Here is an 8,560-nt window from a genome sequence, read left to right as displayed (position 1 = left end):
TGCCCAATTATTTTCAAACATTTGTACTGGATATAATCCACCATGGGGGGGATATTCAAATATTATTGAAGGAGTTATTTCGATCTGATGAAAGGGATAAAATAATTGACAAGGATGCAGAATTGATGCGACAGGCTGGGGGAGATAGGAATCCTTGGCCAGCAAATGATCCAAATTGGGATTATAATAATGCAGGAGACAGAGCCAACTGTCAGACAGCGATTTGGAGTTTAGTGGAAGCTATTAGTGCTTGTGGAGAATTGGGAGTGAACTGGACGAAAGTACAGGAATGTAGGCAGAGGCTAGATGAACACTCTAGTGACTACCGGGGACGATTACGGTGAGCTTTATTAAAAGATGGAGGAATGACCGCGCAGAACTTTAACCATGAGCTAGCGGCAAGTGTATTTGTTGATCAAGCTGCACCAGATATACAGAAATATTTTAAAGAACATATGCCTGGGTGGCAAGGGGAGACATTACAAAAGATCCTAAGCATGGCGGTGTTTATGTTCGATGGACGGGAGGAAAAACATAGAGCTGAACTGGCAAAGGAAAAGAAACAGGAAACGCAACAAGAAGCTAGTCTTTTAGCGGCAGCACTGGCACCGAGTTTACAACTAAGAGGGCGAGAGAGGGGATTTCCCCCTCAAAGAGAACGAAACAGGGGAAGAGGTAGGTCAGACTGGAGATTTGAAAGGGGAATGAGAAGACTTGGAAACAACTGGGAGGAAAAGTATCATTACTGTGGGAAACTTGGTCACTGGCAAAGAGAATGCCTGCTTCGTCCGAGGGGGCCTCGAAGGGAACCGGACGTGGGAGGTGTAAGACAGGAATCAAGAAGTAATCTGCAATGACTGGAGGCAGGGGACTCAGAAGATTCTGTGGAAATTGGAGTCCATGCGATGTGCAAAGCTCAGCTGAGTCATACGGGACCTAATCGGGAAAGTAGAAGGCAAGGAAGCTGAATTTTTAGTCGACACGGGAGCAACAGTATCACTTTTCAATTTTGTACCAAAGGGATCTCTATCACAGGACAAAGTATTAATTCAAGGGGTAGCGGGAAAAGAAGAACATGTTTTAAGTAAACCACTACTATTAACAATAGGAAATAAAGGGGGGCGGGGAACATTTGTAATAGCGGAAGAGTCCCCAGCTTGCTTATCAGGCAGCGATCTCCTCCGAACCCTGCCTGTGCACCTGCCTCTGTCACCCGGGGGTACTGACGGGTACCGGCGGGGAGGGCTCCCCGGAAGACCCGGCCCCGGCTGCCCGGCGCCATCGCCCCCCGGAAGCGGTGCCCGCGAGGCTGTGCCGTAACCCGGCAGCGCGCGCGCCACTGCTGAGCGCGGCGCAACCCAGAGGCGTAAAAGGCGGGGAGGGGCGCCCCCTGCTGGAAGGCGGGGAGCTCTCCCCGGGAAGCAGGGGCCTGGGAAACCGCGCGGGACCTTCCCCAGGGCCCTCGGCAGCGGGCCGGTCCCCACGCCGTGGCCCAGTGTCGGGGTTCAGCCCCCGCCGGCAGCCGAGCCCCCCGCAGCCGCTCGCTCGCTCGCTCACTCCCCCCGGTGGGGTGGGGAGAGACTCGGAAGCGCACAAGTAAGAAAACGCGTGGGTTGAGATAAGAACAGTTTAATAATTGGGGGGGGGAAATTGTAATGAAAAGGAAGACAACAAGAGAGCGAGAGAGGAACAAAACCCAGGAAAAACAAGTGATGCAACGGCTCACCACCCGCCGACCGATGCCCAGCCCGTCCCCGAGCAGCGATCGCTGCCCCCTGGCCAACTCCCCCAGTTTCTACACTGAGCATGACGCCATATGGTATGGAATAGCCCTTTGGGCAGTTGGGGTCAGCTGTCCTGGCCGTGCCCCCTCCCAGCTTCTTGTGCACCTGGCAGAGCATGGGAAGCTGAAAAGTCCTTGACCAGTGTAAACACTGCTCAGCAACCACTAAACCATCAGTGTGCTATCGACATTATTCTCATCCTAAATCCAAAACACAGCACTCAACCAACTCGACTAGGAAGAAAATTAACTCTACCCCAGCTGAAAACAGGACACCCAATGTTACCAGTAAGAAAAAAACAGATTGGACAAAGGCGGGGATCCTGAGCTCCGATTTGTTCAAGATTCGAGAGCAATTAACCAGTACGTTACTGTCCCACACCCCGTAGTGCCAGATCCCTCTACTGTACTCTTGCAAATACCGCATTGGGCTACGTGTTTTACTGTGACTGATTTGACCACCGCATTCTTCAGCATTCCCATAGATGAAGAAAGCCAACCCTCGTTTGCTTTCACTTGAAAGGGACAACAGTTGACATGGACTCGCCTTCCACAGGGGTTTACTGGGTCTCCCAGCATATTTTCTCAGATATTAAAAGAAGATTTAAAGGATATGAAGTTACATGGTGGATCAGTTTTAGTGCAATATGTAGGTGCTTTACGAATTGCTAGTAGAAATTGTAATGACTGTTTAAAAGATACCATACATTTATGTACTGCCTTAGCAACCAAGGGACATCGCGCGTCTCCATCCAAGCTCCAGCTGTGTCAAAAGGAAGTAAAATACCTGGGATGCATTTTAAAGGAAGGACAGCGGGTAATAGATCCAGAAAGAGTAAAAGCTATAATTGAAATTCCTCGGCCAGTTATGAAAAAAGAGCTATAAGGGTTTTTAGGTGCAGTTGGGTTTTGCTGACTGTGGATACTAGGATTAGGGCAACTAACCAAACCTCTGACAGAGGCAACAAAAAAATGAAGAAATAGAATGCATTGCATGGGGGCCAGAACGGGAAAAAGCCTTTAGAGCTATAAAAGGGGCCTTGGCTTCGGTTCTAGCTTTAGGACTTCCAGGCCACACAAACCTTTTGATCTGTATACACATGAACGAAAAGGGGTGGCTAGTGGAGTGTTAATGCAGAAATTAGGACCTCATCAAAGACCTGTGCCATATTGTTGTGTCCAACTGGACTGGGTGGCAGCTGGAGCTCCAACATGCATTAGATCAGTGGCAGCGGCAGCTACAATAGTGGAAAAAAGTCAATCTTTAATATTAGGGCACCCAATTATGATCTACGTGCCACATGAAGTTGAATTACTTCTCAAGCAATAAGCAACACAAGCCTTGTCTCCCCAACGTGCACATAAATACGAACTAACTATTTTAAATGTAGATAATGTGACTCTAAAGAGGTGTAATACATTGAACCTGGCAACACTACTACCAATACCTGGAAAAGGGGAAGAGCATCACCGATGTGACATGGTAATCCAGACTATTAGTAAGCCACAAGCAGATCTCACCAACCTCCCCTTACAAAACCCAGATCTTGTTTTATTCAAAGATGGGTCATCCTACTATTTACCCAGGCAACGAAAGATTGGCTATGCAAGTGCAGACCAATGGCAGGTTGTAGATGCCAGACCCCTTCCAGCAATGGTTAGTGCTCAAGGGGCAAAGTTAATTGTGTTAGCCTGAGCAGCTCGCCTGGGAAGTGGAAAGCGAGTAACCATCTATACAGATTCAAGGTATGCTTTTGGTGTATGATTGTGGAAAGAATGGGGGTTTCTCACCTCCTTGGGAAAAGCTGTGGCTAATGGAACAGAAATTCGGGACTTGTGGGATGCAATTCAACTTCCCAAAGAGATTGCTATAATTCACTGTCCAGCCCGTACAAGCAACACTACTGTAACCAGCAAAGGGAATGCCTTAGCTGACGCAGCAGCGAAAGCTGCAGCTTGTCAACCTGTGGTCAAGATCATGGCAGTTACTTCAGATAAAAGCTCATGGCCTGACACTGACTATCCAAAAGAATTATACCAATCAGATGTGACAAGAAAAGGAACAGTGGGGAAAATGGGAAGCAGTGGAAGATGAAGATGGAATATGGATAATAGGGGGAAAACCTGTCTTACAGAAGAAATACCTGATGACTATAACTAGATGGTTCTGTGAACCATCTAGTTATAGATCGAAAAGGACCTGAGGGTGCTGGTTGACAGCCGGCTGAATATGAGCCAGCAGCGTGCCCAGGTGGCCAAGAAAGCCAACAGCATCCTGGCTTGTATCAGGAATAGTGTGGCCAGCAGGACTAGGGAAGTGATTGTGCCCCTGTACTCAGCTCTGGTGAGGTCACACCTCGAATACTGTGTTTAGTTTTGGGCCCCTCACTACAAGAGAGACATGGAGGTGCTGGAGCGTGTCCAGAGAAGGGCAACAAAGCTGGTGAAGGGTCTGGAGAACAAGTCTTATGAGGAGCAGCTGAGGGAACTGGAATCGTTTAGTCTGGAGAAGCGGAGGCTGAGGGGAGACCTTATCAGGAAAGGAGGTTGTAGTGAGGTGGGTGGCAGTCTCTTCTCCCAAGTAACTAGCGATAGAACGAGAGGAAATGGCCTCAAGTTGTGTCAGGAGAGGTTTAGATTGGATATTAGGAAAAATTTCTTTACTGACAGGGTGGTCAAGCATTGGAACAGGCTGCCCAGAGAGGTGGTGGAGTCACCATCCCTGAAGGAGTTCAAAAAACATGTAGACGTGGCACTTTGGGACATGGTTTGGTAGGCATGGAGGTGTTGGGTTGACGGTTGGATGATCTTAGAGGTCTTTTCCAACCTTAATGATTCTATGATAAAGCTCATGGAGGAATGGAAGCAGTGGCTAATCAGGTACAGCAAGTATGGGCAGCCCTGGGTGTCTATGCAGCTGCTAAAATAATTATTAATACCTGTCCTACCTGTCAAAAATTCTCAAATATAAAACTTGTGCGTGAATTGGGAAATCGACCATGGGCGTTTTTCTCATTCCAAAGATTGCAAATCGATTATGCTGATATGCCTGCAGTGTGTGGATATAAACATTTGCTAGTCATAGTAGACCAATTTTCAGGATGGACAGAGGCTTTCCCAACAAGAAAATCAGACACTGGAGGAGTAATAAAAGTCCTCCTTAAGAAATTATTCCTAGGTATGGAGTATCAGACTCTACTGAATCAGACAGAGGGTCTCATTTCACTGCAGAAATAATCAACTGACTTTATAAGAGTTTAGGGATAGAAAAAAGATTGCACGCTCCTTATCACCCTCAAGCATGTGGGCAAGTAGAAAGAATGAATCGAACTATTCAAGAGAGAATAGCAAAAATTTGCACACACACAGGGTTAAAATAGCCAGAAGCATTAAATTTAGCTTTATGGGACATTCAGAATGCCCCAAGGCAACCCTTAGGACTATCGCCTGCTGAAGTTCTTTTTGGGAGACTTTTAGCTATACTGGGAACTTACATCCTGGCCAAAAGCAGCCTCTTGAATGGAGATGAGCGTTTAACATGCTACGTTCTAAATTTACAAGAAAGTTTCAAAACTAAAAGGAAGCATGCTCAGTGGTACCAACCTACCCCTCCAGAGATACAGGTGCGTGATTTGCAGCCTGGGGATAAAGTTTTAATAAAAGTATTTTCCCATAAATCTAAACTGGAACCCAGGTGGGAGGGGCCATATACTGTCTTATTAAGTTCTTACTTTGCTGTAAAGGTTATAGGGAAGGAAGCCTGGATCCACCACTCACACATTAAACAGCTACCTGAGGATCATTTAGTAGATGAACAACGACCGGCGACGGAGGAATCTACTACTTTGGATCACTACTTTGGAGACTGAAACCATTTGAATTTCCAAAGGATGGAGGAGTTCTGAATTCGTGTCATTTTTGTTTCTTTTCCAGAGCTACTTGGACACAGGACTCCCCAGACGTCTGGTTAAGTGGACCATCTGAGACTGTTGATAAGGGGTTTTACCCCTCTTGGTATATATACCACCCTTATAGGAGAGATTATGGGGATTTTATGGGTAAAGTTACTAACATTCACTGTGCTTATTACACAGGTAAAGGGAATATCCAAGTCTGTACAGCCCCATTGCGAGTGGAGAGAAAACCTCTATTTTAACTTGTCACAAACCATAGTCCAAATTACTAAGAAAACTAACTGTTGGATATGTACTCACCTCCCAAGTCACTCAGCTTCAAGCATTCCCCTGTAAGGGGTCCCTACACCAAGTAACTACTTTCCATTGAGACCACATTGATTCACAACAATGGGAGGTGGTAATCCCAGGAGCAAAGAGCAAATATGCAACATGCGTAAAATGTCAGGCCCTCCCCAGTCAACTTAAGCTCCTTTACAATGGTACTAGCCTTGTGGGCAACTTGAATGATTGTAAACAAACAATGACAACAGGAAGAGCGGGAATACTTGGGGACTTTTCCAATACACCTTGGCCTGTACCTGAGGGAAAAGGGCGGTTTTAGATATGTGGTAAGAGAGCTCGCAAAACATTACCAGGAGATCAGTCGGGAACCTGTACCTTAGGAGCTGTTACTCCTCATATTTCTGTGTTCTCAAATTTGACTATGGAATCAGGAACATGGTTATGAACATTTGTTCATAGGACCAAATGTAGTAATCCTCTAGTAGAAAGGCTGACCGCATTCCACTCCTTTGCTAGATGGTTTCTTCCCTGGTTGGGAGCGAGTGAATTAGCAAAGGCCTTAGTTAACATTGCAGCAGCAACAGAAATTCTTAGCAATAATAGTGCTGATGCAATTATGGCATTACAAGAAGAGGTTTCTCAACTCTCCAAAATTACACTGCAAAATAGAATGGCATTAGATACTTTGTTAACTTCACAAGGGGGAGTATGTACAATTATTAATACCAGTTGTTGCATGTACGTTGACCAGAGTGAAGGATTTCAGCTGATGTCCGGAAGTTGTGGGAACAAGTAAAATTAATGCATGAAGTACAATTGGACAATACTTCAGCAGGATTCCAAGAAGTATGGTCTTGGCTCACCTCCTGGGTACCAGATTTAGGACCTGGGGCAAAATGAATTCTTTATGGGTTATTAATTTTTACAATGACCTTTGTAATACTGTTTGTTTGTATTCAGTGTTGTAACATTTGCTGTACTCAACCGCGCTCACACCTTAGAGGCTACAAATATTCTGCTCCCAAATGATAACAGGAATGTTAATAAAAACAAAGGGAGAACCATTGGAGAAAACGTTAGTCAAAACATAACGCTAGCAGCTTAAACATGAATAGCTAGAGTAGACAAAGCCTACAGATTGTGGTACATGAACTCTAAAAACTGTACTAAAACATGCTGAATAGCTAGCTACAGAACTGGCCGAAACTGACCTAAGAGCATGTGAAAAGGATATAGAACCACTGTATATTGTATAAGAAGGTGATCACTTAGCGACCGCTTAGTAACGAACCAGCAAGCAAATCAAACCAATAAAAGGGAAGAAGACCCCAGACCTTAATATCACTATTGGTCTGAACTGTCGCGTGAGGGGCGGGGAACTTAGATTGTAAGGGTCTAATTGCCCAGGGGTTTCTGTGTTTGGGGTCCCTCTTCGCAGTTACCCAGCTCGAGCTGTAGCACTATTAATAAAAAGGACTTTATAGAAGCATCTCTTTTTGGCTTATTGATCCATTGGAAACCTAGAGTCGAACCCTGTTATGGTGGCTGGCATGTGTAATTTCCGTAACACCATCTGCCGGCCAGTGTCTACCTCTGGAAATGCCTGCTCTCCAGGCTCCATCAGCTGCGGGAAGGCAGTCCACCACCTCACAGAAGATCAGGAAGGTCATGACATCTGGGACACAAGTTCCCACAGCTGTAGGTGTATCTGCTAGATTGTAATTTCCCTTTCACAATCACCAAACCTTCTGTTTGGAAACTATGTATCTGTTACACCTGAAATGTTCTAAACCATTCCTACCGGCTAAAACAGTCTGACTGCCATCTTTGGTACCTTACCAGGTTTGTTGTTGCTTTTCTTCCACAGAGATTATGGGATCTTGTCAAAGCACTCTTTCTCCTGCCAGTAATTTGGGTCTCTGGCTTGTGTGGTTAGGAATTAAGGTAGGATTGAACTCAGTAGGCTGCATTTTTGTAACATTCCCTTGATAAAAGCCTGAAGGTGCACGCTTGGTAGAGGTGGTCAGCAGCTGACAATCTCCCATGAGATCGGAAACATCACCAGTGGATGTGCAAGAGCTGCTGGTGACTGCGAAACCACTGCGCAAATGACCACGCGCATTACACCATGCAATTTGAACCTGGTGCAGGGTGCTGAAGGGAAGCCAGGCGGACCACAGGGCTGTGCTGTGAGATGCCGGGAGCAGCCCCCGCGGCCGCAGTAACCCATTTGCGCAGACCCTGCCCACGTGGAAGGGCCCACTACAACTGCTAGTAGCATGGCAGTGCCGCATCGCAAAAAAGGGCACTTTTGTGAGTTGACACAATGGGTGCTTAAAGTATTCGGAGAGCATTTTGGGAAGATCAAATTCCTCTAGTTTAGAAATAGTTACCCACTGGGGAGTTCCCATAACGCTGTCTTTACCTCCTGTGGACCCGGCTGCCCCTGAAATCCAAGCAGGTGGGGTTGCTTTTACCTGGATGACCCTCCAGACAGGCTGTTGGTGGAAAAAGCAACATTACGTCTCCCTTTCCCCTGGGAAGCAAGGGATCACCATCACTGTTTATGGGGAAATCG

The sequence above is a fragment of the Ciconia boyciana genome, chromosome 3 (assembly GCF_034638445.1).
Source record: "Ciconia boyciana chromosome 3, ASM3463844v1, whole genome shotgun sequence".
Classification (NCBI taxonomy): Eukaryota; Metazoa; Chordata; class Aves; order Ciconiiformes; family Ciconiidae; genus Ciconia; species Ciconia boyciana.
This window is presented reverse-complemented; position numbering follows the sequence as displayed.